Below are 11,424 nucleotides of genomic sequence, written 5' to 3' on the forward strand. Positions count from 1 at the left end.
TCCCCCGTCCCTGCACACCCAGCGTAGTGAAGCATCTTCCCCTGTCCCTGCTTTCACAGACACTTTCCTGTGTCTTTTCAGGAAATCGGACTTTTGTAATGAGCCACTTCGTGTGTGTGTGTGTGTGTGTGTGTGTGTGTGTGTGTGTGTGTGTGTTGGGCCCCTGGGGATGCTTGGTTACTGCTGCTCCTCCAACAACCCCTCCCCTTGGTGATTTATGATACTTCCTGAATGATTTACGTGGCCTCAACTAGATCCCTTCCTGATGTTGGCGCCAGCAGGTCACCACGTGCAAAGCCCTTTCCTAGGCCATATGCACGGCCGAGCCTCTGGACCTTCTTCGTGTGGTTGCCCGTTCACTCTAGCCCTAGTCTCCCTCCCAATCATCTCTCAAGGCTGGGTGGCACATTCACCCCAGTGGACCTTATGGTGGGTTTGGGGTTCAGGAGCATAAACCAAGGCTGTGATGGGTGAACTTCATCAGAAGGGCGGAATCTCCTGCAGCCATTGGACCAGTAATAAAGTTGAAGCTCCTGGGAATGTGAGCACCGAACAGAACACTTAGCTTGAGTTTAATTACTACTCAGGATTCACCTGTCGGGATGGATGCCTGGAGAAAGGAAGAGGACCGGTGGCAAGCAGCCCGAGTCGGGCATTACACACACATAAAAATGACACCACAAAAACAGCTATACCGAACAATCAGAGTACGTTAATAAAAGAGCCAAAGAGGAGACCCAATCTGCCCTGAACAGGAAGAGACCGGACAGTGATCACTTGAGAAGACACAGATGTGATGCATGTCTGAGAGGAACAGGCTCTCTGGAAGCTTTTTGACGCTTCCTGAGCTATGTGGTGACGGTGTCCCCAGGCGACCACGGTGTGTCTATAATACTTTGTATGTTCAAATGTGTGTGTTCCATGCATGTGGAAGCCGGAGGTGAACATCAGGCTTCTTCTCCATCATTTCCTACCTGAGCTTTTGAGATCGTGTCTCCCACTAAGACAGGGGTCTCTCTGCCTTAGATTGGCTGACCAGTGAGCCCCAGGGACTCACTGGGGTTACAGGCTGGGGCCTTGAGATCTGGGTTTCACAGAGGAACTGGGAAAGTGAATGCAGGCCCTAGTACCTCCAGGGCAAGCACTTTATGGACTGAGCCACTTCTCCAGGCTCTACAGTAACAAAACAACTGTATGAACAGTTGTTAAATTTGGACATCCAGTGCATGGGTGTTTTTGTCTCATTATTTCCTGTAGGCTTTTCTGTAACATAAAATGAAGTGGGAAGGCTGGAAGCAAATAGCTAACTATGTAGCCAAGGCAGGAGCTTCTGACGGAGACAGCTGCCTTTTCTCCCCCTCTCCACACCAGTATCCCGATGTTCTGTGTGGAAGCCACACATTCTTTAAGGGTTTTTTAAGCAGTGATATTACCTGCACAGTTTAGAAATGATTTAAATAGCCAGGAGGTAGTGGTGCACACCTTTAATCCCAGCACTTGGGAGGCAGAGGCAGGCGGATTTCTGAGTTCAAGGCCAGCCTGGTCTACAAAGTGAATTCCAGGACTATCTTGAAAAACCAAAAAAAAAAAAAAGAAAAAAAAAAGAAATGATTCAAATAGAGGAGGGGCATTCAGTGGGCAGAGGACTGTATAGATGAGGTGCTCACCTATGCCTGTAGTGTGTTCTAGAAGCAGCTGTCACATGTGGCTAGAAGTAGGGTGCTGTGATTAACATGTATTGACACACAACCCACACACCACCCTGCATGTCACACACTGAGCCTGTGTGATGGCACCAAGGTGCCTTTCGGTCGATTCTGTACTGTTCTCTTTACCCAAAACACAGTCAAAGATGTTCATGGGGCATGGAGGCTGAGCCTCCCCCTCTTATTCCTTCTGACTCTCACGCAGGGTAACACCCCAGGATGCAGGATCAGACCTGGCTGGAAGTTTTCCAGGAGGCTGAGGAGGGAGCCATCTGTGCGGGAGTGAACTTCAGACAGAGGAGATAGAGGTTCTTGGAAGGCGATGCCCTTTGGAACTGAAGAACATATCGTTACCTCCAGGTGCCCTGATTGATGGAGACAGGCCCTGCCAGATTCCGTTCTCCGACTGTAGATTCCAGGAGAGCAAGCATACTGGGAGTGACATTTTCTTGGACTGTCACCAGGGATTAAAAGAACATTCCTCACCCCTACGCGTCCAAGGTATGAGGGATAAAGGTCAATACATCGGGAATTGAAATGATAAAAGACACAGCAATGGGTTTCCCTGGGTAAAGCTGACATCTGGAGGCAGCGTCCCAGACTGGTTCATGCTATCCCTAACATGAGAGCAGCTAGCTTCAGTTGCCTCCAAAGCACGGCAGGCTTTAAGACTCAACCTGGTGCAGACAGGGAAGCCCTTTGTCATTCTGGTTATGATGTAGTCTGGTGCCACGCACACTTTGCGTGACAGCAGTTTATGAGGTAAAGGCCTCATGGAAGCCAGTCTCCTGCATCGTCTCCTTGGCATTCCCTAACTCAGAGGTAGCCCAGATATGTCCTTGCGAACTCGCGTGCTAGGTGCCCACCAAGATACGATTTACTAATAGCTAGACAAAATTAGACATTGTTCTCTGACCTTTACCAATGTTCCAACATCTTAGCCAAACCCTGGCTTGGAAGTTCATAAAGAATGTTACCCATCCAGACTTCAGCATTGTGAGTAGGGCATTGAAGCTTACAGAATGGGAGACTTATCCCAGGGCAAGGTCAAGTAGAATCCTCATTCTCAGTCACGTACTGCAGCTGAACCACTCTAGGAATTAGCAAGAAAGAGACATGTCTCTACTAGCCCAGAAGATCAGCATAGTGGGCCTTTTACTAAGGATGGGCGGGACCTTGAGCCGTGTGTTTGTGTGTGTGTGTGTGTGTGTGTGAGACAGTGTGCAGCAGTTAGCATTCGAGATTCGAGACTTGAGCCTCTGCCCTCCTGGCTGGTGCACTCGCAGCCCCCTCCCCGCCCCCCCCCCGCCCCCCAGGACTCCAGCCAGGCCCATGTGGGCCCGAGCCTGGAGGTGATGCACCAGTCCAGAGGAGATGGCTGCTGTTCTAGACCCAGTGTGTTTTAGATGGCCTCAGAGGTACCCTGACCACTGAGTTGCCAGATTTTTCATTTCTCTTTTGTAATGACTGTAAAAGTCTGATGCCATTTTTTAAGAAATACATTCAGATCCTGCACTTCCATGTGTCGTCTCTGCCATCATTTTTTCGCCTACGCCTTGTCGACCTGACTAGGACCCTGTTTCTCCCGCGGGTTGAGGGAGGCCCAGACTGGCCGGCCCTCGGCAGTCTGGGCTTGTTATTCTAGCCTTTGCTGCTGGAGCTGGTTGGTTTGGTTTGGGTCTCTGTGTAAACACAGGCCTGGTGTGTGGGGATCTGTGCAGGGGCCCTTTGGGTTTGGGCCATGGGAACTGCATGTATTCCTTCAACAGTAGGGAGCACCTCAGAGTGTATTAGGTCCCTCTGTCTCCTCTTTCTTCTCTTCTTTCTCCTCCCTCTCTTTTGTTTGTTTTGAAAGAGTCTCACTTTGTAGTCCAGGTTGTCCTTAAACTTGTTATGTAGCTCAGGCTGGCCTTAAGCCTGTGAACTCCACTTCTTGAGTGCCAGAATGCCGCCATGTGACTCAGGGTAGTGTGGCCACTGCACATTTCACTGTGGGTAACCCACCATGTAGAATGCTCTTTCTCTAACTATCAAGCTCCACAGCCCTTGGGAGCTCTTGGGAAAGCAGAGATTGAAGACAGGAATTCGATTTTCTTAGCATAAATCATACTTAGCCACATAAGCCAAGAGATTCATCACCACAGTTAGCCTGCTACATGGTAATAAATGGATACCAGTGTTCTTGCTTACTAGCTAAGAATGCTCAAGCCTGGCTGCATTCCTCTCTCTCTTCCCAGAGAGTATAGGAAATTAGATTTGGTTTGTTTGTTTATCTTGTTTTACGTGTATGAGTGTTTTGCCTGAATATATGTACCACTTGTGTGCCTATTGCCCATGAAGGCCAGAAGAGGGCATTGGATCCCATAGATCTCCTGGAATTGGAGTTATTTATGGTTGTGAACCACAATGTGGATTCTGGGAATTGAACCCAGGTCCTCTGGAAGAGCAGTCAGTGCTCTTAACCATTGAGCCATCTCTCCAGCTCTAGATTCTCCCTCTCTCTCTCTCTTTCTCTCTCTCTCTCTTTCTCTCTCTCTCTTTCTTTTTTTTTTTTTAAAAAAAACAAATGTTTTAAAAAAACTGATAAAAACTAAGGACTCTGGTATCTGTAATTCTGACTTAAATCCTGACTTTACTACTAAGTAAAGGTGCCCTGGCAAATTATTAATTTCATTGCTGTAAAACAGGTCTAAGGTGGACCCTAACTACACAATTCAATCCTTGGATGAGATGAGAAACTGATACATGAACATTGCCAGACTCGTTTCTGCTGGACAGCAGGTGGCCCCCAAGTAGATCATGTGTCTAACCTTGTCCCCTCCTTGTTCCATGCCTAAAGGAGGATGGCGCATGCCAAATGACAGTTAGAGGCTATGAAGACAGGCATCTGCTACATCTGTGTGGAGTCATGCTGTGAAAGACCCAGGCGCACAGTTTGGGAGGTGTACACACAGAGCGATAGGCATTATAAACAGAAAGCTTGGTGGATCATGCAAGTCTGGCCCCAAGGACATCTACGTAGCATCTACATGGACCGTGCCAATGCCTAAGTCTACATTTTTTGAACTTGCAATTGAGATGAACGGTTTGTTTTATGAGCTTTTTCTTCTCTATAATTTTCTCCATTGAAGCCATCACCAAATTAAACCTCTAGAAGAAAAGATATGCTGGTACTGTCAAAACTAGAACTCTTGTTTTGTTTGTTAATTTATCTTAAATTTTTCATTTCTTCAAGGAAAACCCTATACATGTAAGACTATATTGCTAGAATTATATAAACTTAACAAGGTCATAACTACAGAAAGCCAAGATTAGTTGCTTTTCTGCTGCTGTTATAAAACACCACGAACAAAGGCAACTGATTTACAGAAGGGAAAATCTGTTTGGGCTCCTGGCTAGAGGTGTAAGCGTCTGTCATGGTGGAAAGAGACAGGCAGGACAGCAGGAAGCTGAGCATTTATGAAGCAGGGTGAACAGGAATGGGACTAGAAACACTCAAGACCCCTCAGGAACTCCTTCCTCCAGCAAGGCTCTACCTTCCAACAACCCCCCTCAACCCTATCAACCAGGGATCATGTGTTCAAATACCCATGTCTGTGGAGGACAGTTCTCATTCAAACTACCACAAATTATATTTAATGTGCCTATAACAAATATTTAAAAGGTTTTAATTAATTAATTTTTGTCTTTTTTTTCTAGACGGTTTCTCTTTGTGTAGCCCTGGCTTTCCTGGAGCTCGTTCTGCAGACCAAGCTGGCCTGGAACTCACAGAGATCTGCCTGCCTCCACCTCTTTGCTGGGGTTAAAGGCTTGTGCCCACACTACCTACAGTTTAAAATTTTTTTCTTTTATCTTTTTTTTTTTTTTTTTTTTGAGACAAAGTTTCTCTCTGTAGCCCTGGCTGTCCTGGAACATTCTCTGCAGCCCAAGCTGGCCTTGAGCTCAGAGATTCATCTGCCTCTGCTTCCCGAGTGCTGCCACACCCAGTTAAAAAATCAATACTATTTTACAATAACATTACAAAACTTCAAACAACTCGGAATAAATGTAATTAAATATGTATAAGATACATTGTCTCAGTAGCTTTTTTTGTCAACCTGACACAGCCCAGAGTCATCTGAGACAAAAACCTTGATTGAGGAGCTGCCCACATCAGATTGGCCTGTGGGCATAGCTGTGGGAAAGTGTCTTGATTCTCGATTGATTGAGGAGGGCCCAGCCCACTGTAGGTAGCACTAGCCCTAGGCAGATGGTCCTGGGTTGTATAACACAGCCAGCTGAGCAGAAGTCTGTGAGAAAGCAAGGCAGAGAGCAGGCATCCACGGTTTCTGCTCCAGGTTCCTGCCCTGACTTCCCTTAGCGACGGACAAAGATATCCTTTTCTCCATGAGGTGCTTTTCAGTGGTATGTTTTATCACAGCAATAGAAAGGACATTAGAAAAAATCTCTGTATCTGAGAAAAATTAAAGAGGCATATGGAAATGGAGGGATATAATATGCTCATTGTCCAGAAGCAATGTTTTAAATCAGTTATATTGTATAAATATATGTTCTATAGAAAGTGTGTAAAAATCCCAGCAGATGTCTTTAAGAGAAATTAATAAGCTGATCCAAACCTATCATAGAAACACGAAGGATTTAAAATATTGCAATAGTCACGATTCTGTTATGGTTAAAGGTCATGAGAAAAAGCAACTTATGGGAGAATTTATTTTGGCTTATTCCTGAGAGATAAGAGTCCATCTTGGCTTTATAGGCCTGACAGCAAGAATCAAGGATGGCCGGGAGGTGGTGGTCCATGCCTTTAATCCCAGCACTTGGGAGGCAGAGGCAGGTGGATTTCTAAGTTTGAGGCCAGCCTGGTCTACAGAGTGAGTTCCAGGATAACCAGAGCTACACAGAGAAACCCTGTCTCAAAAGAATCAAGGATGGCAGGCGGAGCTGGGACTGAGAGCTTACACTCTCAATTATAAAGCTAAGCAGAGAGAGCAACCTGGAAGCAGCTGAAGGATTTGAGCTAGTGGTTCTCAGCCTAGGGGTGTGGCCCTTCAGGGGTTCAGTGACACTCGCACAGTGGTTACATATCAGAGATCCTGCATACCAGATATTTTCACTACACTTCATAACAGTAGCAAAATTACAGTTGTAAAGCAGTAATGAAATAATTTTATGGTTGAGGGTCACCACAGCATATGGAACTGTATTAAAGGGTCGCAGCGTTAGTTAGGTTGAGAACCACTGATTTAAACTCTCAAAGCCACCTTTTGTGACCCATTTCCTCCCCAGATGGCTCTACCACCTGGGAATCAAGTACTCAGATACCTGAATATATCTCCAGGACTTCTCATTCAAACCATTACAAATATCCAAAACAATTTCGAAAAGCAAACATGACCTCAGAGAATTTATATAGCTCACAACCTAACAGTCAATAGTCAATATCAACCGGATTCAACAAAGCTTGACTGTAGACCAGTACACAGTGCCAGCTGGATTTTTTACAAAAGTATCCAAGTCATTCATGGTGAAGTGGGAGTCTTTGTCACATGTGTTGCTAAAACTGGAAATGCCATCATTGTAGGTACAAAAGAGAAAGGGACTTGGGAACGTCTGACAGAGCAGGCAAACCTCGAGTTCAATGCATCAAGCAACAGAACACAAACCCCAAAGCATTGCAGGTAGTTCCTCCCATTACAGGAACAATAAACAAAGACAAAGGAAACACAGAAACCAAAAAGGGCTGAGGAAAGAGGCAGTAGTCGGCTGGAGGGTTTGAGGGCGCAGTAGATCTGTACTTTGCTCTGAGCGATGGCTACCAAAGTGTATGTAACTCTGAGCTGCATGGTATGCCTATCAACTGTGCACCTCATTTACAATAATTACATCCAGACAAAAACCTTATTAGGAAATGAAAACTATTAAGGAAAGAAATGAGTACATCATTTCATGGTTCCCAGGGACAGACGACTGGGGCAGGGAAGGAATGAAGCAAAAGACAAAGACTGCAGACTCAGAAAGCCGAGGTTGGGAAGATAGGGATCAGAAAGCCGAGGTTGGGGGATAGGGATCAGAAAGCCGAGGTTGGGGGATAGGGATCAGAAAGCCGAGGTTGGGGGATAGGGATCAGAAAGCCGAGGTTGGAGGATGGGGACCTCAGCTGGAGAATGGAGTTCCACAGCCAACGACTTAAAAGTGTGCCTCTTCTGTCCTTCTCTCTTTCTTCACATCTGTTTCTTCCTTTCTCTGTATTCCTCTCCATTTTCTCCTTTCATCTGTATAAGTATGCTATCCCTGGGGCGTTCCTCATAAAACCAGTGAGACTTTCCTGAAGCCAATGTCTACACTCTTGTCCTCAGTCAAGACACCACTTTCTATGTCCACACACAGCTTCTATGGACTTACTCCCGACTTGGGGTGGTGAGGAAATAAAGAAAAAGCAGACACAGACAGACAGACAGACGGGCGGGTGAGCGTAAGAACGGGCAGGCAGATAGAAACAGAGCTGGGTTGGATGAACTGGGCTCTGAGATGGGGCACTTTAGCCTTCTAGAAGTTCAGACTGTCTATACAGGGTTGGCCAGAAAGGCGGGGTTGTTACATACAGATAAACAAGGAGGCAGGGTGTCAGGGAGAAAGGCTGAGCTAATCTTGGTAGAGACATCCTCTTTATTAGGGCATCCTTCAGGCCATAAACATCCAGAGAAGGGGAAGCTATAGGAGAAATGCTTTGCACCACTATCAATATCCACACACTAGAAGGCCTTTTCTGTGTGAACCTTGCCCCCTGGGGAGAAGGCGGAGCCATTCCTCTGTAGTCTGGTTCTGGGGTCCTTGACTTGGCCCATACCGACAACACACATTCTTCAGGACGTCACTGACCCAGGGCTTCCTCTAAGAAATGTTTGACCCCAGGTTACCCCAGTTTTTGCAATCTGAGTTCAGGTGAGTGATGGTGTGAACTACTGAACGGCTTCTTGGATTGTAGCCCTCCCTGAGATTCTTAGAATTCTGTTCTTGAGAAATTGTTTTTCACTAACAAAAGCACAACAGGACGCTTTATGCTGTCTGTGGTGGAGCAGGTTCTCCGTGCAAAGAAACCATCTTCTCTACCTGACTGAGCGACTGACTAAGCTTCGACTAAATCTTTTTTTTTTTTCATTCCCATAAATCTCCTAAGAACAGGCAGTGAAATCCTTTAAAATCGTGACCCAGTTCCCAAGGTCCCACTTCTCTCTTTTGCACCCTTCCTCCATGGCCCGTAGTTTCTGGTAGCTTAAAGAAAGTCAGACTTAGAGCAAAACAAGGAGAAAATAGGGCCACATCTCTGGCTTATCTTCTTAAGGAATTTTATCCCTGGGGAACTGTATTTCTACTTCTGCAATGACTCCAGGGACTACTGGTGATGTTTCAGGCTGCAGTCTGCTAGCACGGTTGCAGCGTCTGCTCATGCGCGAGCGTGCGTGGTGGCTGCAGGACCCCGGCCTGCTCTTTTGTTTCTCTCAGCTCTAACCTACCCTATGTTTGTTTCTCTCAGCTCTAATCTACCCTATGCTTAGCTGTGATGATCTTTTAGTCATACAGAGACCATGAATGTGTCCGTTGCTGAATGCCAGCTACTGCCTCATGTAGCCTGCCTGTACCATCTAACTTCATCTCTGTATCGGCTCTGTGAGGTGAGAACTAACTTGTCTCCGTTGTACAGGTGAGGGAATGGAGGCAACGGCGGTTAAAGAACTTGGCACTAGGAGAATCTAGATGGCTCAGCCTCTAGAACCCTTATCTTTGGTCGTGGCCATATACAATTTCAGGGCACTTTCAGCAGAAGAGAACCAGCCAGTCAGCATCTGGCTGCTGGAGGGGTCATATGTGTTAATGGAGGCAGCCCTGGGACTGAAGGCCATGCTCACAGGTGACCTAAGCAACACTCATCCGCATAGATGTTCTCAAACGAAAGTCACATTGGCTTATGGGTCGAATTTATCACACCATTAGCCATTGATAGCCCCTGGGTTTAAACCTGGCTTTAATTCCTACCTGGAGAGAGAATCTGCCTCCCTGCTGGGTTACAAACAAGTTCACCACCCCCTTTCCAGTGAGATGACCCTCAGGATAAGTCTCTGTGCAACTTCTCAGTGGACACCATATGACTCCGAGTCACATCAGGTTTTCTACTTCCCTTGGGACCCAATCTGGCCAGCAACCCCCATGAAAGCAAAACCCATATAGCCCCAAGTAATCCTTCTATGGTCTTCAATGACCAAAGCTATGCCAGCCCTTGTCACCAACTTGATGAGGAAAGTCTTTTTTTCTGGCGTTCCCTTGAGCTCGGATGGATACACTAATTGCTGTAGGTCCTAGGTACCCACAACCACTTACTAAAGCAAGCCAGAGAATTAATCGTCAGCTCAGCTGCTTCACCGAGACCTGGGTTTCTCCTCCTTTCCTCCTTCGGTGTCTTTCCTTTCTTACCTCTTTATCCATCCCACTACCTCACTTACAGTTTGGACTGTCCATGATGGAAAGAGACTCAAACATCCAAAGAGCATCAGAGATGGCACTCACAGTGTTGACGCGGCCCCCTCCAGGTCCAGAACTACATCCAGGTGCCTGTCTGGAGTTCCTCTTGAACATCTTACGGGGCTTCTGGCTCAGGTGCCCCTGGCTCCTGCTTCTGCCTGGCAGGTTGTGTGCACCACTGGGCAACTTCCTCACCAATCGGATCCACCTGGCTTTCCGCTGGGCACTCTCCTTCCCAAGGCTGCTAGATACTCTGCCGGTGCCCGCGATGCTCGGGCTTTCCACAGTCCCCGCCCTAGGCACACCTAGTTTCAGTTATCAACGCTGCCCTTTCAGAACATGCCATTCTGACTCTGTCCTCTTTAAAAAGGGGCCAGTTTCTCACTCAGGCCTGCTTACAGAGTTTCTATTCTCTTAACAAAAGGCCAAGCAAATTCTGCAAGTCTTCCCCTGACGTCTCTGCAGCTCAAATGACCTGTTCTCTTAGGCCTCATTGTTGCCGGTCACCACTGGTGACACGATGTCCAAATTCAGAAGAAAGCTCAGATTGAAAGCAGTACTAAGAAAGGGGAAAATAGCCAGAGGGGAGTCAAGGAGGCGAGGAGGCTCTGGGAAGAAATACATTTGGGAAGAGCTGGCATCGGTCAGTTGGTCAATGATTGTGTTGGAGAAAGATGAGATCAGAAGTGGCCAGAGAGTCACTCCGGTGGCAAGAAGAAACACACACAAGAAGTGTCTGCTTAGGTGAAGGGGGAGGGAGGACACAGCAAGGCCGTGAGGAAAAGACAGAGAGATTGGAAAGTAGAGATTAACTTGTAAATAATTTTATTACCAAGGGACTGTGACGGGAACTGTGTCCTCTCACCTGCTCACTGCCCGGGTCACCTCCATAGTGTGCTCACCTCTGCTGAAGCCTAGGTCTAGAAAAGTCTTGTCCAGCGAAGACAAGGCTCACCTTAGTCCACACTTGGCTTAAGGCTGGGCATGCATCCTGCTTCTCCTTACTTCAGTTACTTTGTTACATCTTATTACTTCAGTAGTCTACCCACTACCCAAGCTTATCAATACCATGTGCACAAGGCACTTTGGTATAAGAGACTCTGCCCTGGCACCAGGAAACGCAAGGCAGCCTGGGAAGCTGAACAGTCTGCAGCCACACAGGCCAACTGGGTTCCAGCTCTGCTCCCCGGTACGTGAGTGG

General features: G+C 46.9%; 1 protein-coding gene across 1 annotated transcript in view; it reads right to left on the minus strand.

Annotated features, from left to right (window-relative positions):
• Positions 1-10,575, minus strand: part of Cldn14 (claudin 14) — a 90,536-nt gene extending 79,961 nt beyond the window's left edge. Inside the window, exon 1 of the mRNA XM_031364817.1 lies at positions 10,269-10,575. The gene's annotated coding sequence lies outside the window, so the exon portion shown is untranslated. The remainder of the gene's footprint in view (positions 1-10,268) is intronic.
• Positions 10,576-11,424: the final 849 nt, after the last annotated feature.

The sequence above is a fragment of the Mastomys coucha genome, unplaced genomic scaffold (assembly GCF_008632895.1).
Source record: "Mastomys coucha isolate ucsf_1 unplaced genomic scaffold, UCSF_Mcou_1 pScaffold12, whole genome shotgun sequence".
Taxonomy (NCBI): Eukaryota; Metazoa; Chordata; class Mammalia; order Rodentia; family Muridae; genus Mastomys; species Mastomys coucha.